The sequence below is a fragment of the Eptesicus fuscus genome, chromosome 8 (assembly GCF_027574615.1).
Source record: "Eptesicus fuscus isolate TK198812 chromosome 8, DD_ASM_mEF_20220401, whole genome shotgun sequence".
Classification (NCBI taxonomy): Eukaryota; Metazoa; Chordata; class Mammalia; order Chiroptera; family Vespertilionidae; genus Eptesicus; species Eptesicus fuscus.
Window position 1 is genome coordinate 7,888,582 of NC_072480.1, and position 27,965 is coordinate 7,916,546.

A 27,965-nucleotide genomic window follows, 5' to 3' on the forward strand; every position below is an offset into this window, starting at 1 on the left:
TTCCTCCTTAGTTATAGGCCTATTGAGATTTTTTGATTCTTCTTACTTGAGTTTTGGAAGGTCGTATTTTTCTAGGAATATGTCCATTTCCTCTAGGTTGTTTAGTTTGTTGGAATAGATTTTTTTCATAGTATTTTTTTTTACAACCTTTTGTATTTCTGTGGGGTCTGTTGTTATTTCACCTCTTTAATTTCTGATTTTGTTTATTTGGGTCCTCTGTCTTTGCTTCTTGGTGAGTTTGGCTAGAGGTTCATGAATCTTGTTTATCCTTTTGAAGAACTAGCTCTTGGTTTCATTGATTTCCCCCCCTCTATTTTATTTATTTCTGCTCTGATCTTTATTATCTCCTTCCTTCTGCTCACTCTGTGCTTTTCTTGTTGCTGTATTTCTAATTCTTTAAGTTGTAGATTTAGATAATTTATTACCAGGTTTTTATGTGTGTGATTTTTTTTGTTTTGTTTTATTTTTTTTTTTTGTTTTTTGTTTTTTTTTTAGGTAGGCCTGTAATACTATAAATTTCCCTCATAAGCCTGCTTTCACTGTGTCCCATAGGGTTTGGATTGATGTATTTTCATCGTCACTCATTTCCAGGATGTTTTTAATTTCTTATTTGATCTTTTTGGTAACCCAATAATTGTTTAATAGCATGCTATTCAGCCTCCAAGCATTTGAATTTTTTATTGTAGTTGATTTCTAATATTATGCCATTGTGGTCTGAGAAAATGCTTGGTATGATTTCAATCTTGATGAATTTTGAGAGACTTTGCCTGTGCCCCACAATGTGGTCTATCTTTGAAAATGTCCTATGTGCACTTGAGAAGAATGTATATTCTATGGCTTTGAGGTGAAATGTTCTGAAGATGTCAATTTAGTCCATCAGATTTAGTGGGTCATTTAGGATTGCTGTTTCTCTGCCGGTTTCTTGTCCAGAGGATTTATCCAGTGATGTCAATGTGGTATTAAAGTCCCCTACTATGAATGTATTGCTGTTGATCTCTCCCTTAATATCTTCCAGAAGTTTTTTTTTAATGTATTTGGGTGCCTCTGCATTGGGTGCATATATGTTTACCAGAGTTATATCCTCCTGTTGTATCAATCCCTTTAGTATTATGAAGTGGCCTTCCTTATCTCTTGTTATGGCCTTCACTTTGAGATCTATTTTGTCGGATATAAGTATTGCTACCCCAGCTTTTATTATATTTTCATTTGTCTGAATGATATTTTTCCATCCCTTTACTTTCAGTGTGTGTGAGTCTCTTGTTCTTAGGTGGGTGTCTTATAGACAGCATATATATGGGTCATGTTTTCTTATCCATCCAGACACTCAATGTCTTTTGATTGGAGCATTTAGGCCATTTACATTTGAAGTTATTATTGATCGGTACTTGTTTGTAGCCATTTTTATTTTTTGTGCCTGTGTTCCTTCTTCCCCATTTTTTTCCTTTATTTTTACCATAGTTCCTTTAGCATTTCTTGCATTTCTGGCTTGGTAGTGATAAACTCCCTTAGCCCTTTTTTTGTCTGCAAAGATCCTGATTTCCCCTTCAATTTTGAATGATTGCCTTGCTGGATAGAGTATTCTTGGATTCAGTCCCTTGCTTTGCATCACTTTGTATACTTCCTTTCATTCCTATCTGGCCTGATGTATTTGTTGAGAAATCATTTGATAATCTAATGGGAGATCCCTTGTAGGTAATTCTTTGTCTCTTTCTTGTAGCCTTTAAGATTCTCTCTTTGTTGTTAATGTTTGCCATTGTAATTTCGAAGTGTCTTGGTGTGGGTCTTTTTGGGTTCATCTTCTTTGGGACTCTCTGTGGTAGTGTGACTTTTTTCTTCCCCAAATCAGGAAAGTGTTCTGACATAGTTTCTTCAAATAGGTTTTCTAACCTTTCTCCTCTTCTTGTTCTGGCACCCCAATTATATGTATGTTGCTTTGTTTCATGTTGTTCCAACGCTCCCTCAGGCTCTCCTCCTGTCTTTTGATTTTTTCCTCTAGTTACAATTGCAATTCAGATTGGGTGTGTTTTGCTTCCCTGTCTTCTAATTCACTAATTCAGTCATCTGCTTCTCCTAGTCTACTCTTGAAAGCTTCCATAGCTATATCACTCTTTATTTCCTACTGATTCTTACATAGATTGTTGATTTTCTCATCCATCTGGTTTATGAACTAACTGTATGACCCTTATTCTGAATTCTTTTTTTTTTTTGACATATTGCATGCCTCTGTTTCATTTAGTTCATTTTCTGGCAATTCCTCCTTTTCTTTCCTTTCGGGGTTGTTCTTCTTTCTTTCCATTTTTGCTCTCACTAAAGGATAAAGGTGTTTGAGTGATGTAGAGCCTGTGGCTGCAGCAGTGGGTTTGGTGACAGATCTTTTAGTCATGGGTGGTGGCTGCTTCTCGGGTGGTCGTGAGTGCTGGCTGCTCCTTGGGGGTTCACAGGGTGGCTGCTCCTCAGGCAGTCACAGGCCGTGGCTGCTTTACCAGCTGCTGAAGTAGTCATAGTGCCTGGGGCTGCTGCATAAGGCTCTGCTGTTCATATATGCATGTGGCCATGGAACCCAGGGCTAAAGTGTTTGTCTGGCGGGAGGGAAGCACCCTCTGGAACTCTCAGGATCCCTCAGTTGGGAAGGCTGAAGTCCAGGTGACCGTGGGTCAGCAGCTGAGGCAGCAGGTCCCTGGCCAGAGTGGCTGTAGGATCACGGGTGGTGTCTTAGAACAACCTGGATGGAGGTGAGTTTGGGCTCCCAGTCACAGCATCTCTCCCCTTTAAGATGGTTTGGCCTCTGTGGCAGAGCCAGCACTCTGGGAGCGATTACAGCCATAGCAGAAGTTATTCGGCTAGGCGAGCTTGGTTATTCGGCTAGGCGAGCTTAGTCCCCAAAGGTCCTGTAAGATCTAGCTGTCACTCCCTCAAACACACACACATACACCACACGTCCACACATGCCTTTCTCTGCCTCACTCATTCATACTCTCTCCTTCATTGCCATCCTCCCTGCTGCCATCATGAAATCTCTTGTTTTATATTTTAATCACCAACAAAAAATTAAAGTAAATATGGCAAATGCTAGCATTAAACAAAATAAGTAACATATATTATTGTCTGTTAAATTATTTTTATACTTTATACTTCTATTTTAAATTGATGAATAACTTCTATATAATAAAGTAGATTAATTTTAAGTGAAGAACTTGATGTCTTTTTTTATATATACTAGAGGCCTGGTGCACAAAATTTGTGCCCGGGGGGGGGGGTGTCCCTCAGCTCAGCCTGCACCCTCTCCAATCTGGGACCCCTCAAGGGATGTTCCTTTCACAATCCAGGACTGCTGGCTTCCAACTGCTTGCCTGCCTGCCTTCCTGATTGCCCCTAACTGCTTCTGCCTGCCAGGCTGATCACCCCCTAACCACTCCCCTGCCAGCCTGATTGCCCCTAACTGCCCTCCCCTGCAGGCATGGTTCCCCCCAACTGCCCTCCCCTGCAGGCATGGTTCCCCCCAACTGCCCTCCCCTGCAGGCCTGGTACCCCCAACTGCTCTCCCCTGCAGACCTGGGTCTCCCCCAACTGCCTTCCCATGCCAGCCTGGTCCCCCGCAACTGCCCTCCCCTGCTGGCCATCTTGTGGCAGCCATCTTGTGTCCACATGGGGACAGCCATCTTTGACCACATGGGGGCAGCCATCTTGTGTGTTGGAGTGACAGTCAATTTGCATATTACTCTTTTATTATATAAGAATAGAGGCCTGGAGCATGAATGGGGGCCTGCTGGTTAGTCCTGAAGGGTGTCCTGGATCAGGGTGGGGGTTCCCTTGGGGTGTGGGGCAGCCTGGGCAAGGGGCCTGTGGTGGTTTGCAGGCTGGCCAAGCCCCCCCAGCAACCCAAGCATAGGCCCGGGCCTGCTGGAAGCAGGTATCTGGGATTTATTTATCTTCTATAATTGAAACTTGTAGCTTTGAGTGGAGGCCAGGGCAGGCCAAGGAGGGCGGGAAGCTTGGCTTCCTCCATTGCCGGGGACAACCCAAGCCTCCTGTTCGCTCCAGCTCCGTGGTCGCCACCATCTTTGTTGGGATTTATATTTATCTTCTATAATTAAAACTTTGTAGCCTTGAGCAGAGGTTAGAGCAGGCCAGGGTGGGTGGGAAGCTTGGCTTCTTCCATCACCAGGGGAAACCCAAGCCTCCAGCTCACTCCAGCTCCGAGGCCACCGCCATATTTGTTGGGATTTATTTATCTTCTATAATTGAAACTTTGTAGCCTTGAGCGGAGGCCAGGGCTGGCCAGGGCAGGGCGGGAAGCTTGGCTTCCTCCATTGCCAGGGGCAACCCAAGCCTCCTGCTTGCTCCAGCTCCGTGGCCGCTGCCATCTTAGTTGGGTTAATTTGCATACTCGCTCTGATTGGCTGGTGGGCATAGCAGAGTGATGGTCAATTTGTATGTTTCTCTTTTATTAGTGTAGATAAACCCATGTGATCACTAGCTAAATTAATATTTAGAAAATATTCAGTATCCTGTAAATTCTGCTTTTGCTAGTTTATATCATTTCTGATCCTGATAATCACTATTCTAACTTCCATTATCAATTAAATTGGTCTGTTCCTAGAATTCATATAAATTGATTCATGCAATATATACTCATGTGTCTAGATTATTTTACTTGACATAACATCATTGATATTCATCTATGTTGTTGTATATACCAGTATATTACTTTTTAAAAATGCTATGGAGTTTTTCCATATCTGTGGGTTTTGGACCTATAGATTCAACCAACCACAGATCAAGAATATTCTGGGGGGAAAAAGTCCCAGAAAGTTTCAAAGAGTAAAACTTGAATTTGGCATGCATTAAGCACTGCACTGAATTCACAAATGATATGATGTGTAGGCAGTCTCTGCTGTAGCCTCTATGCAAATATAGGTTATATGCAAATATTGCACCATTTTATATAAGGGACTTGAATACCCAGAGATTTTGGTATCCATGGGTTCTTGGAACCAATCCTTAAGGATACCTAGGGATAACTATAGACCATTGTATGAATATAGCACAACTACTTATCCAACCTCTCACTATGGGCATTTGATTTTTCCTCCCAGTTTTTGGCCATAATGCATAAAGCATCTATAAATCTCTTGAACATATTTGTTTGTGAACATATGCCCTCATTTCTCTTGTGCGTATATCCTAGAACTAGAATTTCTGAAGCTGAGGCTAAGTATATTTTAGGTTTAGTAAAAACTGTCAAATAATATTCTAAAGTTTTTGCATCATTAATGCCAGCCAACTTCTGAGTTTCAGTTGCTTTACTCCTCATTAATACTTGTTATTATCAGTCTTTTAAAATGTTAGCTATTCCAGTAGTGGTGTGGCAGTACCTCCCTTAAGGTTTTAATTTGCATTTCCCTAATGAGTAATAATGTTGAATACCTTCATTGACTTGTTGGCCATTTGGATGTCCTCTTTTTTGAAGTGCTCAATTTTAAAATTCAGTTGTTTTCCTTTACTTATCATTTGTAAGAATTCTTTGTTTATCTTGGAGTTTTCTTTAGGTTCACATATTGAAAATATCCTTTCCCAAGTTTATGACTTGTTTTTCACTTCTTAACCATGTTTTGGTGAATAGAAATTTAAAATCTTAGTGAGATATACCTGCATGCTTTTGGATATTTAAAATATTATGTAATTAAATTTTAATTGGAAAAAAATATATAGAGAAAGGGGGGCTTTTCCCTTTTCCTCCTAGTTAGACAGAACAGATGGTTAAAATATCCTTTCTTTTTATTTCTTTCTATTTTCTCCTTCCTTCCTTCCTTCCTTCCTTCCTTCCTTCCTTCCTTCCTTTCCTTCCTTCCTTCTTTCCCTTTTTCTTTCTTTCTGCCTTCCTTCTTTTTTCCTTCCATCCTTTCTTTTTTCTTTGTTTATTTTCTGTGTCCTATCTAATAAAGAGGGAATATGCTAATTGACCACCACAACCTCACAAAGATGGTGGCACCCACAGCCAATAAACAGGAAATATGCTAATTGACTGTCACATCCTCACAAGATGGCAGTGCCCACAGCCACATGATGGCAGTGCCCAGTCCCCTCAGCCCTGCCTCATCCAGCCTCAGTCCCCCAGTCCCCTCAGCCCCACCTCATCCAGCCTCAGTCCCCCAGTTTCCTCAGCCCTGCCTCATCCAGCCGGAGTCCCCCAGACCCCTCAGCCCCACCTCATCCAGCCTCAGTCCCCCAGTTGCCTCATCCCATCAGGGGAGGGCAGTTGGAGGCGATTGGGCTGGCAGGGGAGGGCAGTTGGGGATGATCATGCTGGCAGAGGAGCAGTTAGGCATCAATCAGGCTGACAGGGGAGTGATTAGGGGGCTATTAGGTTGGCAGGCAGAGTGGTTAGGGGCAATCAGGCAGGCAGGCAGGTGAGTGGTTAGGAGCCAGTAGTCCCAGATTGTGAGTGGGATGTCCGACTGCCAGTTTAGGCCCAATCCCTGGGATTGGACATCCGAACCAGCTGTCGGACATCCCCCGAGGGGTCCCAGATTGGAGAGGGTGCAGGCTGGTCTGAGGATCACCCCATTTTGTGCACCAGGCCTCTAGTATTTATATAAAATTGTATCTGACTCCAAGATCAATGTGGAAGATAATTTTTAAATTGGCAGGATCAACTCCCCTAAGCCTATTCTTCATGGCCCTTCCTCCTTCATTTCTGACCTCTCCTGTACAAGTCTTCTGGACAGCATCTCCCCTACCAGCAGTTGCAAGTCTTCCCTCAGGGGCTGGTGACAGGTGTGAAGGGGAGTTGAGGTGTAGGCCCTGGGCCACAGACCTATAGTCCTGTGTGCACCTGAAGGAAAGGAGCATGGCAGGAAGCAGGTGCTGTTGGAGCAGAGCATGAGCCGCACAAGTAGGGGGCAAAGGTTTCTGAGGCTTCTGCTTCATCAAGTTCCTGAAAAGTGCACCTGGATAATGCGAGAAAATGTGATACAGGTACAGGCCAGTCCCAGACACACTCACACTCTAGGATAAATAGTCCAATTCCTACTTGAAAGTAATTCAGTCCACTCTGCTTCATTAGCTTTAGGAAAAAGGATGAGAGGGAAAATAACTCCTGTTTGATCAGTGTACTGAGAAGCCTACCGCTCACACAGAAGGAAAAGGCAGGAAATGAGTTTATGGTGGATAAACTTAATGGCTGTACATTCAGCCAGATTTACAATCCAAATTATTGCCTGGTCACCAGAAAGAGGAGTGGGGGCAAAGCTGGTGGGGAGGGAGGAAGGGGGAATATTCTCAATAATATAAATAAATGAATAAATAAATATTTTTAAAAATTGTACTTCATGAGTACAGGGAAAACATCTGAGAAGAAAGTAATATCTACTACTACCTATAATCTCCACCACACCAGTAAAAGGCTAAATTTCATCAATTCAGTTTCTAATCTAAACCTTAATTTATTCCATACTGAGCCTTCATGTACGTGCTTTCTACCAACACTGCTTGTTCACATTATCTAGGTACACATCTGTCTCTGTCACCACATATAAACTTCTTTAAGGTCAGTGCTATGTTTTATACTCTCTGTGTCTACTATAATATTTTGCTTGTGTTAAAAAACATTAATAAAAATTCTGGTCACCTAGGAAACCAAGAAAAAAGTCTTTTTCTAAACATTTTATATGCAAAGAAAAATTCTTACCACTTTAAGAACAAGGAGCAATTCTTGTTGGAAAATGTTCCCTTTTCCAGGTACAGAATATGACATTGCAGAATAAATATGCTAGAAAAGAAAAACAGATATCCAACTTAAAAACTCTTTGAAGTGTGAGTCTTTTCAAACTCTGTAGATGCCACCACAGCAGTCTGTCTCTTTGTAGTTTTCAGCAGAATTTCTCTGCATGTCACTCACAAACTTCAACAACTGCCTTAAGTAGCATTGTCTGTTTTGGAAAGCTAGTCACGAAGAATTCTAGATTCTCTGGCCTCTAACAGAAGTTTTCTATTTTACTTCTTAAGGTAACTCAGAGGGGCTGGTTTTAATCTACAAAGCTCTATTGTCTAGGTAAAAATTCCTTAGAGATTTCTGCTTTCTTTTACACACTTTTCATGGTAATTAAGATACTGGGATCTGTTACTACTTATTCAAAGATCTCAATTTCAGGGAATATGACATTTTGTCTTGAAGAGATAGTATTCTCTTGATAGTCCTCATATTAATTCACATTAGATTAAGCAGGCACAATTCTGAATAGCATCCAATCTGTGTTTTTGTTTGTTTCTTTTTTGATGATGGAAAACAGGAGTAAGTAGGCTAGTGAAACTTACCCATGAAATTGAGAAATATTATTTAAAAAATAGATTTGGAGAATGCTGAAGAATTTATAGAAAAAAAAATAGAGATAACATATTACAAAATAAGGCATAGCTAACCCTGGTTGGTAGCTAAGTTAGTTGGACCATCATTCTGATATGCCAAGGTTGCTGGTTTGATCCCTGGTCAGGGCACATACAAGAGTCAAACAAATGAATATATGAATGGGTGGAACAACAAAGTCAATGTTTTTCTTTCTCTCCCTTCCTCTTTTTCTCTCTAAAATCAGTTTAAAAAATAAGGAATAGCTTATAAAAGAGAATACATGCTAATCTACCCATTGAAAGAGTAACAACCAAGGGGATCAAATTTGAGAAACAGATCATTCCTAACAGAAATTAGTCGTTCATTTATTTAACCAATCTTTATTAATCATCTGCTGGGCCACAGACCATATGAGATGCTAAGAATGGTTACCAACTTATTTATATAAGGCACTGATCCAGCACCCAAAGGAGCTTTCAAGACAGGATGGGCCCTGCACCAATTAATGTATGAAATACACAATACAAGATTTATCTTCAGTTTTCTTACTCTTCTTTTTGCAACCTTCTCCCAGCCTTTTTCCTCTCTCTGTAGTTAATTTTCTAATTCTAAGCACCAGAATTAAAAACTTATTCTAGGAAATATATATAGTTAGTGTAGTTACATGTCAGTGTGAATTTAGGTAAATGTATTTCTCCTAATCTATAATAATAAAAGCATAATATGCTAATTAGATCAGACGTCCTTCTAGACAAAGCTGCAGTGGGCAGGGGTGGAGGCAAAGGCGGGAGAGGTGGCAGAGGCCCACGTCCGTGCAGTGGAGGGAGGGGGCCACAGCGTAGCGGGTGGGGGTCTTGCACGAATTTTATGCATCGGGCCTCTAGTAGTATCTATATATCTATATATCTACATATATATCTATATATCTATTTATATATATATTGGGAAGGGGTATCTTCACCCGAGGATATTTTCCCATTGATTTTTAGAAAGAGTGGAAGGGATGGGGAGAGAGAGAGAGAAAATATTGATGTGAGAGACACACATTGATTGGTTGCCTCCCGCACGCACCTCGACCAGGCCCGGGGATCCAGCCTACAACAGAGGTATGTGCCCTTGACCGGAATCAAATCCTGGACCCTTCAGTCCACAGGCCTATGCTCTATCCACTGAGCAAAACCAGCCAGGGCAGTATGTATATTTTAAAGCTTATCTATTTCAATTGAAATGCTTGACTGGCTTCAGTAAAACAAATCAGAAGAAGGTGGAGATGAAGTCATCACCAGAAGATGCCAACAAAAAGCCCGTAATGTTACCCCACAGGTAAAGCTATCCTACATTTTATTATTGTTAAGAACTTGAGTGCTAGCTTGTTTAACTGTAAGTTTGACATAAACTTTAGTTATAGTCATAAAGAAAGTTGGGCCAAATACTCCGGGGATATACATCATGGTATAATAAAGGAATATTTTCTCTGGAATCTGAGAAGACTACAATTGGACTGTGCAAAGCAATATTTGTTAACAGAAGTTGATATAACTGACAGGGTCCAGAGCAAGTTACCCAAATGATCAAAGGAATGACTTGTGCATTAAGATCAAAAGACCTGGCAGTGTGTCAACAGGCCAAGTAATTGTGGAGAGGAGATACCTGGCTACTAGATAAGAGTCTACAAATATTTAAAAGGTGTTAACACCAAAGAAGGCAAGTTCTTATTTTGCTTGCTTGGATATGACATAATGTGAAACAGTAAAGGTAAAACTCAAAAAAAAAGAACAATGTACCCAGCATATCAGAAAATATTTCCAACAAATAACAATTGTGGTTTTTGCAAAATTAGACAGTGTGAAACACTACATCTACTATGCCATAGCAGAAACTAACCATGAATAACTTCCCTTGTTTGTGAATCACTGTATCTTACTGTCTTTCTTGCCTCTATTATCCATCATTTAATACTTAACCTACCTCTACCCTCTTCTGTTATTCAAATTCTTCCATATCCTTATAGGTCTACTTTTAGACAGAACATGCTTTATGTATCAAAGTCATACAGACATATATAAATAAGAAAATGTGTGCATTACTGCATGTGTTCCATATGTAGCATCTTTTTAAATCAAGGAATGCATAGTTTAGAATTTTAAGAACCAGAAACAAGTTTGAGGTAACCACTCTCATCAGAGAGACTGGGTGATGTCTGCATGAGCCTGATGACTGAGCAGAGACTAACACTTTGGTCTTCACCTCAGTGCGGCCCGATTCCCATCATATGACAATACCTTTTTCTTTCCAAAAATGCAATGCTTTCTGGCTCTGTGTGACAGTCTCAGTTTAATTTTTTTCTTAAAGCTATGATTAGCAAATTTTAGAATTTTTTCTTTATCAGATTTAAAATTTTTCACACTTTTATGGTTGCTAAAAATAGATTTAATTAAAATTGAAAATTAGGTTCATTAGCAATACAGCTCTTATCCTAATGTGAAAATGATTTTGCACCAGGGTCTCACAGAAGGTCAGTCCATCCACACAGAGAGATGCTTGAAAGCTGAGAAAGAAAGGGCTCTCCTTCACACACAAATAAACACTCTGCTCAGCACAACGTCTCTGCCTAGACTGTTCCCCTTGGGCACACACACCTAACTCTGAAATGGAAGACTGCCAAGAACCACTTTAGCATTCTCACCATAGTCTGAGGCAATGTTACCAAATGAAGAGTTTTATTGATGGGACTATGGTTATTTATTTTTATCTAAAAACTTCACTAGTGCACGATGATTGTGGTTTCTTAAGAGTACATACAATAATGAATGACATGTTTCACCCATTGAACTCACACTTGATTGACTACCAATTTAGTTCTCAGCTCTGAGCCAGACTTTAGGGAAAAGGATGAAAACAACATGGTTCCTTCCTCCAAAGAGCCCAGGTTGTAAGGAGCAAAGTGGAAACAGAAACAAATTTAAAAGACTGTGATAGGTGCTAAGATAGAGGTGGTAAGTACTATGATGAGGAATCCAAGAGGGAGAGAAAACAGGCACAAAACCTTGTGAGGTTAGGAAAAGCTTCCTTAAAGAGCTTTTTTGGTTGTTAAGCATCCTTCCTTCTCTATTTCTCTCTGTATGTACACAACTATTCATGTGAAAAGTCTTTGGTGGCTTTATATCATACAGATTGTTATGCAGCTTGTTTTTAACAAAAACTCAAGAAATACCATAGCCATCCTTCTACACATATTTACCTCCATTTTTCAAATAGCAAAAAAGTATGTATTTCCATCATTTATTTAACTGTTGCTCCTTTTTAAGACAATTGTGCTTCTAATTTTTACTAATTTCCTTTTTTAATTCTTTATTGTTGAAAGTATTACATATGTCTTCTTTTTCCCCCATTGACCTCTCCCAGCCCACTCCCACCCCCCTGCACAGGCCCTTACCCCGCTATTGTCTGTGTCCATTGGTTATGTTCATATGCATGCATACAAGACCTTTGGTTGATCTCTTACACCCCCTCCCACCCTCCCATGCCTTCCCTCTGAGGTTTGATGGTCTGTTCGATGCTTCCATGTCTCTGGATCTAATTTTGTTCATCAGTATATGTTGTTCATTATATTCAAAAATGAGTAAGATCATGTGATACTTACCTTTCTCGGACAGGTTTAATTCACTTAGCACAATGCTCTCCAGGTTCATCCATGATGTTGCAAATGGTAAGACTTCTTTCTTTTTTATAGCAGCGTAGTATTCCATTGTGTAGATGTACCACAGCTTTTTTATTCCACTCATCTGCTGATGAGCACTTAGGCTGTTTCCAAATCTCAGCTATTGTAAATTGTGCTGCTATTAACATAGGGGTGCATATATTCTTTCTGAGTAGTGTTCCTGATTTACTTGCCCTCACCTCCCAATGTTTTGCATCCATTGGTTATTCTTATATGCATGCATATAAGTCCTTTGGTTGATCTCTTATCTCTCCCACCTCTCCCTAAACTTCCCACTGTAATTTGACAGTCTGTTTGATGCTTTACTGCCTCGGTATCTATCTTTTTGTTCATCAGTTTGTAATGTTTTTTATTATCCACAAATGAGTGAGATCATGTGGTATTTTTCTTCCATTGACTGGCTTATTTCACGTAGCATAATGTTCTCCAATTCCATCCAGGTTGCTGCAAATGGTAAGAATTCCTTCTTTTTTACTGCAGCATAGTATTCCATTGTGTAGATGTACCATAGTTTTCTGATCCAGTTATCTGCTGACGGGCACCTAGGCTGTTTCCAAATCTTAGCTATTGTGAATTGTGCTGCTATGAACATAGGGGTGCATATATCCTTTCTGATTGGTGTTTCTAGTTTCTTAGGATATATTCCTAGGAGTGGGATTACTGGGTCAAATGGGAGTTCGATTTTCAGTTTTTTGAGGAAACTCCATACTGTTCTACACAGTGGCTGCACCAGTCTGCATTCCCACCAGCAGTGCACAAGAGTTCCTTTTTCTCCACATCCTCGCCAGCACTTGTCATTTGTTGATTTGTTGATGACAGCCATTCTGACAGGTGTGAGATGGTACCGCATTGTCATTTTGATTTGCATTCTCAGATAATAAGTGACTTTGAGCAGGTTTTCATGTGTCTCTTGGCCTTCCTTCTGTCCTCTTTAAAAAAGATTCTATTTAGGTACATTGCCCATTTTTTTATTGGATCATTTATCTTCCTTTTATTAAGTTGTATAAGCTGCCTGTAGATGTTGGAGATTAAACATTTATCAGTGATAACATTTGCAAATATGTTCTCCCATACAGTTTTGTTGTTTTGTTGATGGTTTCTTTAGCTGTGAAAAAGCTTTTTATTTTGATGTAGTACCATTTGTTTATTTTCTCTTTAGCTTCCATTGCCCTAGGAGCAGTATTAGTGAAGAAGTTCCTTCGGCATATGTCTCAGATTTTGCTACCTGTGGATTTCTCTAGTATTTTTATGGTTTCCCATCTTATGTTTAAGTCCTGTATCCATTTTGAGTTTATTTTTGTGTATGGTGTAAGTTGGTGATCTAGTTTTATTTTTTTGCATGTATCTGTCCAATTCTCCCACCACCATTTATTGAAGAGACTGTCTTGACTTCATTGTATGTTCATGCCTCCTTTGTCAAATATTAATTGAGCATAGTGGTTTGGGTCGATATCTGGATTCTCTATTCTATTCCATTGGTCTATATGTCTGTTCTTGTGCCAGTACCTGGCTGTTGTGAGGACAGTGGCTTTGTAATACAGCTTGAAATCTGGTATTGAGATCCCTCCTACTTTATTCTTCTTTCTCAGGATTGCTGTGGCTATTCGGGGTCTTTTTTTATTCCAGATGAATTTTTGGAGAGTTCTTTCTAGGTCTGTGGAATATGCCTTTGGAATTTTTAGGGGGAGTGCATTGAATCTATAGATTGCTTTGGATAGTATGGACATTTTAATGATGTTGATTCTACCAATCCATGAACATGGTATGTTCTTCCATCTGTTTACATCTTCCTCTATATCTTTTTTCAGTGTCCTGTAGTTTTGCGTTTATAGGTCTTTTACCTCCTTAGTTAAGTTTATTCCTAGGTATCTTAATTATTTTGGTGCAATGGTAAATGGGATTGCTTCTTTAGTCTCTCTTTCTGTAAGTTCACTATTGGTGTATAGAAATGCCATAGATTTCTTGGTGTTAATTTTGTATCCTGCTACATTGCAGAATTCATTTATTAAGTATATTAGTTTTTTGATGGAGTCTTTTGGGTTTTTTATGTACAATATCATGTCATCTGCAAATTAGGATAGCTTTACTTCTTCTTTTCCAATTTGGATGCCTTTTATTTCTTCTTCTTGTCTAATCGCTATGGCTAATACTTCCAGTACTATGTCAAACAGGAGTGGTGAAAGTGGGCATCCCTGTCTTGTTCCTGTTCTTAGGGGAAATGGTTTTAGTTTTTGCCCATTGAGTATGATGTTAGCTGTGGGATTATCATATATAGCTTTTATTATGTTGAGGTATGATCCTTATATTCCTACCTTGTTGAGAGTTTTTATCAAGAAAGGGTGTTGGATTTTGTCAAATGCTTTTTCTGCATCAATTGATATGACTATGTGATTTTTATCTCTCAACTTGTTTATGTGATGTATCACGTTTATTGATTTGCGGATATTGTACCAACCTTGCATCCCTGTGATAAATCCTACTTGGTCATGGTGTATGATCTTTCTGATGTACTGCTGGAGCCGATTTGCTAGAATTTTGTTGAGGATTTTGGCATCTATGTTCATGAGGGATATTGGTCTGTTTTTTCACTGTGTTGTCTTTATCTGGTTTTGGTATTAGGGTGATGCTGGCTTCATAGAAGGAGCTAGGAAGTGTTCCTTCCTCTTGAATTTTTTTGAATAGTCTGAGGAGGATAGGTTTTAGTTCTTCCATGAATGTTTGGTAAAAATCTCCTGTGAAGCCATCTGGCCCTGGGCTTTTGTTTGCCGGAAGCTTTTTAATGACTGCTTCAATTTCTTCCATAGTTACTGGCCTATTGAGCTGTTTAGATTCTTCCTGATTGAGTTTTGGAAGGTTATATTTTTCTAGGAATATGTCCATTTCCTCCAGGTTGTCCAGTTTGTTGGAATAGAGTTGTTCATAGTATTTTTTTAACAATCCTTTGTATTTCGGTGGGGTCTGTTGTTATTTCACCTCTTTTCATTTCTGATTTTGTTTATTTGGGTCCTCTCTCTTTGCTTCTTGGTGAGCCTGGCTAGAGGTTCATCAATCTTTTTTATCTTTTCAAAGAACCAGCTCTTGGTTTTGTTTATCTTTTGTATTGTTTCTTTGGTCTCTATGTCGTTTATCTCCGCTCTGATCTTTATTATTTCCTTCCTTCTGCTTACACTGGGCTTTTCTTGTTGCTCTTTTTCTAACTTTTTGAGTTGTAGGGTTAGGTAATTTATTATCATTGTTTCTTGTTTTTTGCAGTAGGCTCGTAGAGCTATGAACTTCCCTCTCAAGACTGCTTTTGCTGTGTCCCATAGATTTTGGATTGTTGTGTTTTCATTGTCATTTGTTGCCATGATGTTTTTTATTTCTTCCTTGATCTCTCTGGTAACCTAGTCATTGTTTAATAGCATGCTGTTTCGTCTCCATGTGTTTGATTTCTTTTGATTTTTTTTATTGTAGTTGATTTCCAGTTTTTTGCCACTGTGGTCTGAGAAGATGCTTGATATGATTTCTATCTTCTTGAATTTTTAGAGACTTTACCTATGTCCCAGCATATGGTCTTTGAAAATGACCCATGTGCACTTGAGAAGAATGTATATTCTGTGGCTTTGGGGTGAAATGTTCTGAAGATGTCAATTAATTCCATCTGGTCTAGTGAGTCATTTAGGATTGATGTTTCTTTGCTGGTTTTTTGTTTAGAGGATTTATCCAATGGTGATAGTGGGGTATTAGAGTCTCCTACTATGATTGTATTGCTGTCAATCTCTCCCTTGATATCCTCCAGGAGTTTTTTTTATGTATTTGGGTGCTCCTGTATTTGGTGCGTATGTGTTTACCAGTTATTTCTTCTTGTTGGATTGCTCCCTTTAGTATTATGAAGTGGCCTTCCTTATCTCTTGTTATGTCCTTCACTTTGAGATCTAATTTGTCGGATATAAGTATTGCTACCCAGCTTTTTTTTTTTTTTCATTCACTTGGAATAGCTTTTTCTATCCCTTCACCCTCAGTCTGTGTGCATCTTTTTTTCTGAGGTGGGTTTCTTGTAGACAGCAGATATATGGGTTTTGTTTTCTTATCCAATCCATTACCCTATGTCTTTTGATTGAAGCATTTAATCCATTTACATTTAAAGTTATTATCGATAGGTACTTATTTGTCACCATTTTTATTCTTTACCCCCATGTTCCTTCTTTGCTTCCTTTTTTTTTTTTTTTACCACAGACCCTTTAGCATTTCTTGCATTGCTGGTTTGGTGGTAATAAATTCCCTTATTCATTTTTCGACTGTGAAGCTCCTGATTTCACCTTCAATTTTGATTGATAGCCTTGCTGGGTACAGTATTCTTGGATTCAGACCCTTCCTTTCCATGACTTTGTATATTTCATTCCATTTCCTTCTGGCCTGATGAGTTTCTGTTGAGAAATCTGTTGCTAGTCTGATGGGGGTTCCTTTGCATGTAACTTTCTGTCTCTCTCTGGCCACTTTTAAGATTCTTACTTTGCCGTTGGTGTTTGCCAATTTAATTATAATGTGCCTTGGTGTCGATCTTTTGGGGTTCATTTTGCTTGGGACTTTGTGAGCTTCTTGGATTTGTGAGGGTTTTTTCTTCCCTATATCAGGGAAATTTTCTGTCATTATTTCTTCAAACAGGTTTTCTATTCCTTGCTTAGTTTCCTCTCCTTCTGGAACCGCTATTATGCAGATGTTGTTTTGTTTTGTGTTGCCCCAAAGTTCCCTTAGGCTCTCCTCCTGCTTTTTAATTTTTTTTTCTAGAAGCTGCTGTACTTTTAATTTTTTTTCTAGAAGCTGCTGTACTTGGGTATTTTTTTCCTACCTTGTCTTTTAGCTCACTGATGCTGTCCTCTGCTTCTTCTAGTCTACTCTTGATGCTTTCTATTAAGTTCTTTACAGCAGCAATGTCATTTTTCATTTCTTCTTGGTTCTTCTTCATTTCCTCTTGGTTCTTACTCATATTGTCGAATTTGTCTTCCATCCTTTTCAGCCACCTTATGACCATTTCTCTGAATTCTTTCTCTGACAGGTTGTTTGCCTCTATTTCGTTTACTTCCTTTTCTGGTGATGCCTGCTTTTCTTTCATATGCGGGCTGTTTCTTTGTCTCCCCATGGTCTCTCTTCTCTGGATGTCTGGTTATGTAGTTCTCTCTCTCCTGCATTGATTTAAAGGCACAAAATACAACACAACCAGGTATAACACACAAGGCTCTGAACAGAAATGTATTCATGATATTAATAACCTCCAATAAAGGTGACCACCAAAGAAAGGCAATTTAGGGGATAAGAGAGAAAGAAGTAGAGGAAAAAAGAAAAGAAAAAAAGAATGATTGCCAAAATGAAGTTTGGAAAAGGAAAAAAAAAAGTAAGAGAGAAAAGAAAGAGAATAAGAAAGAAAAGGGGAACAAACTATATATATGGGGAGAAAACTCCAATAGGACAGCCACTAATCCCAGCAAATGCCAGCAACAAGTACCTGGAGATTAATACAAACTACAACACCAACTAATATCAAGCGAGGTGAGGGAAAACAGAAGCAAAAAACAAAGCAAACAAAAAAAAAGAATAAGCAAACCAATCTCACAAAAAAGCATAAAAATTTGATATAATCAACATTCAAGCAAACAACAACAAAAGGATAGAGAGAAAAACAATTTTTTTGATAGTTAAGACAGCGAAGAGAGAGGTGTGTATGGACTTGGAGCAGGGCATTGGAAATTAGATATATAAGTAGGGTGAAATTTTAACAGGGAGTAAACAGAAAGAATAGGGAAAATCTAAAGCAGGAAAGGGGTAAGATAAACAGGACATCAAAAGGGGAAAGTTTAGGAAGAGAGTGATGGCATAAAGGTAGAGTTAATATAGAGTAAAATGATGCTAAAGGAAAGATGAAAATAGAATGTAGAACACTAATCCCAAAGTAAAATAAAGAGCAAATAAAATGACACTTAAAAAAAAGGTAAAATAGTAGTAGTAATAATACTGATTGAAAATAAAAATGTAATAATTAAAAAGGTAAAATCAAGTGCAGAAAAAAGAAAAAAAATAGTTTCTTAAGTAAAAGATGCAAAAAAATGAAAGTTAAAAAATAAAAATTAAATGTGCAGTAGTGAAGGTCATTCACTTCCTCTACTGTTCTGTTTGGCACGCCTGTTTCCCAGTCAGGACAGTATTGCAGTTCCCTGCGTTCCACTGCTCCTCAGTGTTGTAAGCTAGTCCTGATTTTTAAGCAGGCAGTGTCTTAATTTCTCGTATTCCTTTATTTTTTGATTACATAAGAGTCAATTTGTGATTCAGCCCCTGGGTGGCAGTGTTTCTGGATTGACTTCCTTTGGCCTCTCTAGCCTGTGTTTTGATCCTTCTTTCCCTGTGGCACTCAATACCGGATTGTAGGAGTGGGCTGCCTCAGAGCTGGCTTTCTGATGGTCACTCCCACTCCGATTCCCAGGTTCCAGAAAAACAACTTCCCCCTGCAGTCTCCCAGGGTGTCCCCGACTGGGTGATCCTATGTATTGGGCTTAGTAATCAGAAGCAAGGATTTGAAGAGGAAAAAGCCCAAGTGTGCGAACCATTGGTCTGTGCGCAAGTCTAAGCAGCCGGCACACCTTTGAAATTCTTAGGCTGTCCCTCCGCGTCAGATCAAAATGGGTTGCTTTTTAGAGATTCCCTTCTGTTAGCAGCTCTGAGGACCCCCTTCCACATTCACGGATCACGCCAGCCCCAACAGCCACGAGTTTTTCTAGGCACAGACTTCCATGGTCCTCCAGCTCCCGCAAAGTGCGCGTTTCTCTCTCCCGCAGGGACCAGAGACCTCACCTTATCCCAGGCAAAATCTGACCTTTCTGTGGTGGAGTGAAGAGCTCCTTTGAATCTGTGTGTTTGCGCCAATTGGGGACCGGTGTTCTGGGGCTCCCAGCTGTTCGGCGGTCTCGGCAGTTGTGGATTTTCAGGCTTCCGATAAAATCCACTTTCCATTTCAAGATGGCGTGGTCTCTGCAGTAGTGAAGAGCCCGTAGCTCTGGGAGAGGACCCAGCAGCAGCGGGGGCTGCCCAGTCAGAGGAACCTCATCCAGCAGTCCCTCACGTTCTCCTGGAGTTTAGCTATCCCTTAACTTGCCAACAAATACTCCCTGTGTGACCCTCAGATGTTCTTTCTTTCTGCTCTGGGACAAGGCTCGGAACACGTTTGTCTATTCTGCCGCCATTTTCTGCTCCCCCACTTTGCCCATTCTTTGATTGGATTGTTTATCTTCCTTTTGTTAAGTTGTATGAGTTCCTTATATATTTTGGAAAGTAACCCCTTATCAGATGTATCATTGGCAAATATGATCTCCTATGCAGTGGGCTCTCTTGTTATTTTGTTGATGGTTTCTTTTGTTGTGCAGAAGCTTTTTATTTTTATGTCATCCCATTTGTTTATTTTCTCCTCAGTTTTTTTTGCCCTAGGAGATATATCCACAAACATATTGATATGAGAGATGTCTGAGATTTTGCTGCCTATGGTTTCTTCTAGGATTTTTATGATTTCACAACTTACATTTAAGTCTTTTATCCATTTTAAGTTTATTCTTATGTATGGTGTAAGTTGGTGGTCTAGTTTCATTTTTTTGCATGTACCTGTCCAATTTTCCAAACACCACTTATTGAAGAAACTGTCTTGACTCCATTGTATGCTCTTGCCTCCTTTGTCAAATATTAACTGAGTATAATGGCTTTGGGTCAATTTCTGGGTTCTCTGTTCTGTTCCTTTGGTCTATATGCCTGTTCTTGTGCCAGTACCAGGCTATTTTGAGTACAGTGGCTTTGTACTATAATTTGATATCTGGTGGTGTGATTCCTCCAACTTTGTTCTCCTTTCTCAAGATTGCTATAGCTATTCCAGGTCTTTTTGGCTCCATATAAATTTTTGTAGTGTTGTTCTAGATCTGTGAAATATGTAGTTGGTATTTTAATAGGGATTGCATTGAATTTATAGATTGCTTTGGGTAGTGTGGACATTTTAATGATGTTGATTCTACCAATCCACAGTATATTCTATCACTTATTTATATCTTTATCTCTTTTTTCAATGTCCTACAGTTTTCCAAGTAGAGGTCTCTTACATTCTTGGTTAAGTTTATTCCTAAGTATCTTAATTTTTTGGTTGCAATAGTAAATTGACTTTTTTTCTATTTCTCTTTCTGAGAGTTTATTATTGGTGTATAAAAATGCCATTGAGGGAGAAACCAAGATGGCGGCATAGGTTAAACACCTAACCTATAGCCTGGCACAACAATTTCAAAACTACAACTAAAAGTCAAAACAGACATCATCCAGAACCACAGGAAAGCTGGCTTACTGAAATGCCCACAACTAGAAGGAAAGAGAAAACCACAAGGAAAATCAGAGGAGCCGTAAAAGCCTGAGGTATGGAGACACAAGTGGAGACACGAGCACGTGCGCATGTGGGGAGGACGGAGCCGGAGAGGAAGGGGTGGCTGATGGCCTGGCCGGTGTTCTCTAGCAGGAAGGAGATAAAAGCTCCAGATTGCGCTGAACCCCAGCTCCGACTGCACTGAACCCCAGTTCCAGGCAAAACCCTGGGAAGCCAGGCTCATGCTGGGGGAATCTGGGCTGTGGGGCGGAAGCACAGAGGAGCGGCGAAAGGCAGAGCTCCGGAGGCACGCACATGAATGCGCGCAGAGGATGGACTGTTGCCTGTGCCACTGAATTGCCCTAGCGGGAAGGAGACAAAAGCCCCGGACCGTGCTGAACCCCAGTTCTGACTGCACTGAACCCCAGATCCGGGCAAGACCCTGGGAAGCCAGGCTCATACTGGGGGAATCTGGGTTGTAAGGCGGAAATGCAGAGAAGCGGCGAAAGACAGAGCACCGGAGGCGCGCACAGGAATGCGCGCAGAGGATGGTCTGTTGACTGTGCCGCTGAATTGCCCTGGTGGGAAGAAGACAAAGGCGCCAGACTGCGCTGAGCCCCAGCTCCGACTACACTGAAACCCAGTTCTGGGCGAGAATCTGGGAATCCAGATTCATTGGGGGAGTGACTAGACTGTTTGGCAGCGGGCGAAACTCCAGGGCGCTTTTCTCTCAGAGGTGTTTGCAGGGAGTACAGAGGGACACTGAGACACAGGAACCTCATAGGGCGGGGCTGACGGGAAGCCAAGGCTGTAGGCTCCATCCTGAAACTCCGCCCCATCCAAGCTGAGCACAGAGGCTTTTACAATTTTGCAAGTCTAGTTGAATAAGGCTGTCTCTCGGCATAGACACAGCTGATCCTCACAGCCAATTGGACTGGAGGTCAAATCCTCCCAGTGTACCAACAGCAATCAAGGCTTAACAACACCAAGACTTTGCACTCAGCCCACAAAGGGGGGTATCAAGAGCGACCACCTAGGGAGATTGGGGAAGCTGAGCTATAAGGAGGCAGCCAAAAGGTGAAGACAACGAAGCAGGTCACGAATAGAAGGGATGAAGGAAAGTAAACTAATGGACGACACAGTGTTCAGAACCACATTTATAAGGTTACTCAAGAATCTTCTGGAGGACCAAGATGGCGGCATAGGGCAGACGCCTCATTGTTGCCTACCACAACAATTTTGAAACTACAACTGGAAAACAGAGCAGACACTATCCAGAACAATGGCTGGAGGAATTGCTGAGAAGGAATTGACCAATGGGAGTTGGGATCGGGAAGATGAGGCCCCGCTGGGTCCCGGATCCAGGTGCGCTCACCCGGCGACTGGTCGCCGCTGCAGACCCAAGTGCCACCGCAGCGACCTCACATCAGCCCGCCGCTGCGCACCGGGCGCACCGGAGCTTCACCGAGCCTGCCGCCTAGAGAGTTCTGTGGCAGCCGCCCCGGAGCTTTGAGAAAATGACCGAAGGAATTGCTGAGAGGGAATTGACCAACAGGAATTGGGATCAAGAAGATGAAGCCCTGCTGGGTCCCGGGTCCGGGTAAGGCCGCGCCCCTGGGTCCGGGCGAGGCCACATGCCCCTGGGTCCGGGTATAGCTGGATCCTGGGTCCGGGTGAGGCCGTGTGCCCCTGGATCTGGGTGAGGCTGGGTCCCGGGTCCGGGTGAGGCCACGCACCCCCGGGACCGGGCGAGACCGCGCCCCCCTGGGTCCGGGTGAAGCTGGATCCCGGGTCCGGGAGAGGCCACGCGCCCCAGGTTCCGGGTGAGGCCACGCGCCCCTGGGTCTGGGCGAGGCTGTGTGCCCCTGGATCTGGGAGAGGCCACGCGCCCCTGGGTCCGGGTGAGGCCACACGCCCCTGGGTCTGGGTGAAGCTGGATCCCTGTGCGCCCCTGGGTCTGGGTGAGGCCGTGCGCCCCTGGATCCGGGTGAGGCTGGGTCCCAGGTCCGGGTGAGGCCGCGCCCCTGGGTCCGGGAGAGGCCACGTGCCCCTGGGTCCAGGTGAGGCCATGCACCCCTGGGTCCGGGTGAGGCTGGATCCCGGGACCAGGTGAGGCCGCACACACCTGGGTCTGGGTGAGGCCACGCGCCCCGGGGCGTGGGTGATGCTGGGTCCCAGGTCCGGTTGAGGCCACGCGCCCCTGAGTCCAGGTGAAGCCGCACCCCTGCATCTGGGCGAGACCAAACCAGAGGGAGTCGGACCTGCATTACCACCATTTGTCCACTATCCAGAGCTGAAAAGTCAGTGTCTGATATGTACACACTAGTGGCCCGGTGCACGAAATTCGTGCACATTAAAAGGGAATTAATTAGAGGAAATATTTTAATATTGCTATTTGCCCTCTCTCTATAATAAAAGTGTGAGAGATAAAAGGAAATGAGTACAGTGTATATGAAAATAATACATAATTTTATTAATAAATAACAAAATGATATAACAATAACAAACTCATAATATAAAAACAACATTGATGCAAATAATGACTGATAAAGTGATTAAACTTATTCTAATATCTCCCTGTATACCACATTAAGTGTGAAAACACTTTCAGAGTGCTTGACTAATTTCCCTTGAGATAAAGTATTTACAACTTTAACTTTAACCTCACATGCTCTTCGAACTCGAGAGAAAGCAACATATAACTGACCATGTGCGAAAACGGGTTCAGGTAGGAATATTCCTACTCTGTCTAGAGTTTGTCCTTGTGATTTATTAATAGTCATCGCAAATGCTGGCATCACAGGAAACTGTCGTCGAATCAATTTAAATGGGAGGCCAGTGTCAGATGGGGACAAATCAATTCTTGGAATCAGAACAACCTCTCCCTCTGCAGATCCTGTTATTTCAGCTTCAATAATGTTAGGTCGTAATCTTTTGATAATAAATCTGGTACCATTACAAAGACCCCATTTACTATTAAGATTTCTCAATAGCATGATGATTGCACCCACTTTCAATTTTAATTTATGGCACGGCATTCCTGAAGGAGTAATACTATTTAGAAATTCAATGGGAAAATTTTCCTTTTCAGCATCATCTGTTGAGTCAATGGAATCATCACTCAAATATGTGTGAAAATCTCCATCAAGTATATCCAAAATTTCTTCATTTAATTTTTGAACGTGCTCATTTTTTGGACAAAGAATCGCACGTTTAGATATATTTTTAATATTATCTATAGATATACTATTTCCAAAGGTGGCTTCAATAATAGATCCATTACAAATCATTTCATGGGGAATTTCAATAATATCCATTCCTAAATGAAAACTGCTATCAAGTTTGCCATCTCCAAGTTTTACTAACCATTCACTATAAGCAGAATCCTCTGATCTCATATTTGTTATAAGAGACAACTTTCTGAAACATCCCCAAACATTACAGTACTTTAAATTTGTTTGTACTATGGCTGATCGCATAGCATGCGGCACAATACTGAGACATTGTCGAAAATCTCCCCCAAGAAGGAGAACTTTCCCACCAAATGAAACATTCAAATTCATAATTTCTCTTAGTAATCTGTCTATGGCGTTTATAGCATGACTGGATGCCATGGTGCATTCATCAATAATGAGAAGTTGGGCCTTTTTAATGGTTTTAGCAACTTCGCTCTTTATATCGAGTCTAGAAATTGAAGTTTCATTTAATGGAATTGGTAATTTATATTGGGAATGAAAGGTTCTTCCACCATTAAGTAAATTTGCAGCAATTCCTGTAGATGCTGTGGGTAAAACAGTACCACAATGACCTCTAATATAATGTATTAAAACTTTATAAAGATATGTTTTTCCACTACCACCTGGACCATCCAAGAAAAAGCATTTGGGGTGTACAGTTTGATCTTCGATGGCTGAAGTTATAGTCTGAAAGGCTGCCAACTGTTCATCATTCAGAGAATTTATCAAAACTTCTGCCTGTTGTCGTTCGTATGATTCATCACATGTATTTGTATTTGTTAATAAAGCATGGTATGGAAGTTTGAAATGTGAACATTTCATTCCATGCAATGTGAATACCTCTTGAATTTCTTTAAAGGCATGCATTTCACAGTTCACACAGGTACCTTCTCTTCGGTGCAATTTCCAACAGAAATCTTCAATAAAATGAGATTTATTCTCATCCCATAATTTGTCTGCAGCAGAAGGACATCCAAACACACATATGTATGCAAAAAGTTGCCGTAGTTGTTTGGGCATATTAAGGACGATTGCATCGTCAATCGTATCTTTCCAGATAGTGTCGTCAAGTAATAATCCTCGGTGTTTAGCAGCTTCATGAAATGTATCATAAGTTACACCTCCTACAGTTCGCAGATCCTCAAAACTTATCGCACCTTTTACATGCAGAAGCAAAAGTCTAAGGTAATATCGTTCTGGTTCTCTAAAGCTCACAGTGAACAGTCTACCTAATACTTTATTCCCACCCTTTCGGCGTTTTGTCCACAAAGAATTATTAAACACATAATGCTGTGGAATCTCCCAATAATAATAATTACGTGCATCAGAGTCTTCTCTATTCAATAAGAACCAAGCCATCAAAGTTGAGTTATGTCTTTTAGCCCTATCTAAAACTTCAGCAAAATCATCGGCATGAAAATACAAATTCTGATCATTTGGCAAATGAATAGCTAATCTTGTGATTGCATGAGATTGGTCATACATTCGCATTGCAAAAAGTCTCCAAACAGCCTCAGGAGCGCTCACATACCTGGAGTCAATGAAGTCCTGTACTTCATCATGATTGATAATATTTTTTTCAGAAATTTGAATATTTGCACAATCGTGCCCTTTATAGATGTATTTAAATAGATATTTGACACTTTTAATTGATGCACAGACTTCAACATTTATATGACAGTTCTATTTAAGGCACAAATATGGATTATAAGGGACAATCCAAGTGTTATCGACAACTTTATTTCCAATAGACATGGTGCTACCAGATCTTCGTTTGTATTTGGGATATCCATCAATATTTCCAATGGTCACATTTTGAAATTCTTTCGGATATCCCTTTGAACATTTTCCATTTTCCATACATGGACTATTTGGATTTTGTATTCCACATGGTCCATGTACCATATTTGATTTTACAATTTGAAAAAGTCGAGGACACTGGTCCTCATCTGGAATTTCTGCCTTAACTATACGGTCAATGTCATCTTCCGTTCGTAATTTGGACTCACTATCTAATATCAATAATATGTGAGCGTGAGGCAGTCCTCGTTTCTGAAATTCAATGACATGAATCTTAGCTATTACTTTGCCAAATAAATGGAATTTGCATACATCATTTAAAAGAGAGTTCAGCTTAATATTAAAAACTCTGGCTACCAAGTCAGGTCTGTTTTCAACTTTTTGCCAGCGTTGTAGATTGTTTGTAATATCTGCCCATTTGGGGTTGCATGTCATGGTTATAAATAAATCGGGCTTGCCATACTTCGTTACAATTGCCATAGCATCCTGATATCGCTGCTGCATATTTCTGGGACTACCCTCAAAAGATGATGGGAGTATTATCATTTTACCAATCGGTACATTGTCATTTTCAGATCTAGATTTGAGATAATCCATCAAACCACTATATTTTTCAACTCTCAACTTAGATTGGTTTGCTTTAATGAAATTTATCCAATTTGCTTCCATTTTTGAGTATGAATCCACAATAAACTGTTGAGTTAATTTTCCTGCATTTAAAATAGGATTGAACGTGTCCCTCACAGAGAGATGAAATCCATAATACTGCATTTGTGTGACTCGTGTCCTTACATTTTGTCTAGTATTATTGTTGTGTACACTGTTGTCTTTGAGTCTTAATGCAATATCTGTTCCCCATCCTTTTTCACCATGTGGAAAAAGAATAGGATATGTCATTGCATCTAATGTAGGAAACAGGATACTGATTTGTTTCATTTTAGTGGCACTTGGATTATTGGGATCTGGTTTACAATGAATGAGCAAGTCCCTTTCAAAAGGAGGTTCTCCATCTTGGTTTCTGAATATGACAGCAACCTCGGTTACACGGGGAGAATTATATCTACCTGGGTCACTGTTACGATCATATTTAATTGCCATTGTTACTTCTGTGGGAGCTATACCTTTTGCTGCTGCTTCAGATTGGGCTTCCTTTTCTACCTCATGTAGCATTTTGTACGATTTTGTTAATTCATTTATTTCATGCATGAGGTTACTGATGTTGATCATGAGTCTTTCTGAGCAGCCCTGGTTTTCTGGCATTGCTAATCGTTTACTTGTAGCTTCAGCTGTATCCAAAATATAGAGTTGAGCAAACTTCCGAGAAACACCATCCGAAGGATGTAAAGTTCCAGTACGGTGATAAACTTGTCCATGTATTCTAAAACAGTATGGCCCATACCCTGATGGCGATGCAATATTTGCACCCATGGAAGCAAAAGCAAAAGAACTATTTATGGATCGAATATTTTCCATGAAATTTTTACTGTCAGAATCTTCGTCTGTCATTAATCTTTTTAAATATGCTGGGTATTCTGGAAAATGTATATCATTTGGACAGACTTTCCCTTTGCTACAACATCGAGTAAATTTCCCATCGGATGGTTTTTCATCAGAGAAATTTAGTGATAGGCAAAATTCACATCTAACAGTCATTCCACCACAACTATGTTCGAGAATTGCATCCTCATATACTCCATTATTGCTGAGAAGGCAGTTCCTACCAATGTTGCTAGTACTTGTTGATGACTGTTCTCTAGACCTCTGTCTTCGCCACCGCCTTCTTTCAACTTCATAGGCACGTTTGTCTTTAGACATTTTCTGTCGAAGAAGCCGGTGTTTTTCGGCTTCAGAGCGACGTTTTTCCAATAGCTGCTCTTCAGATACATTCTGTCGCAGGCGTCGCCTTCTTTCAAGATCAGACGCCCTTTGCTCTTCAGACATTTTCTGTCGATAACGTCGGCATCTTTCTGCTGCAGAGCTACGTTGTATCAACAGTTTTTCTTTGGACATAGTCCCACCTCTCTACTGCCACGGTCTGAGATACAGGTGAATGAGTCTTAACTGTCAGGCCTTTGAGCTGTGTGACCAACGGCTGATTCTGGCCGTTTCTGTGGGGGTGGGACTTCCTCCTACCATTTGTCAATTATCACAGCTGAAATGCGGAAGCTGGGGCTCCAGAGGGAGCAAAGCCCTCTAAGCTGCCAGCTTTCTCCCTCTGCTCGAGCCCACAGGCGGGCCTTGACAGAAGTTGCCCAGGTCTTCTCGGCTTGGACCCCACCAGCAGTGTGCGGTACTGCCACACGCCGCCAGCCTGGGTCCGAGATCCAGGCAAGCACCAGCCTAGGGCTTTGCCTCCGCTGCTTGCCCGGGCCCCCATTGTAGCTTGGAACAGGCAGGCAGTGTGATGGCGGCTTGGATCAGGGCAGTGGCTAGGGTGCTGACCCATGCTGCCTGCCAGGGTCCCCAATCTGGGCGTGGCTTGGGTTCCACCTGAGGCTGCGG

General features: G+C 40.9%; 1 pseudogene; it reads right to left on the reverse strand.

Moving 5' to 3' along the window:
• The window catches only part of LOC103302421 (PDZ and LIM domain protein 1-like), a 125,235-nt pseudogene extending 97,762 nt beyond the window's left edge, over nucleotides 1-27,473 (reverse strand).
• Between the last annotated feature and the right edge of the window lie 492 nt (nucleotides 27,474-27,965).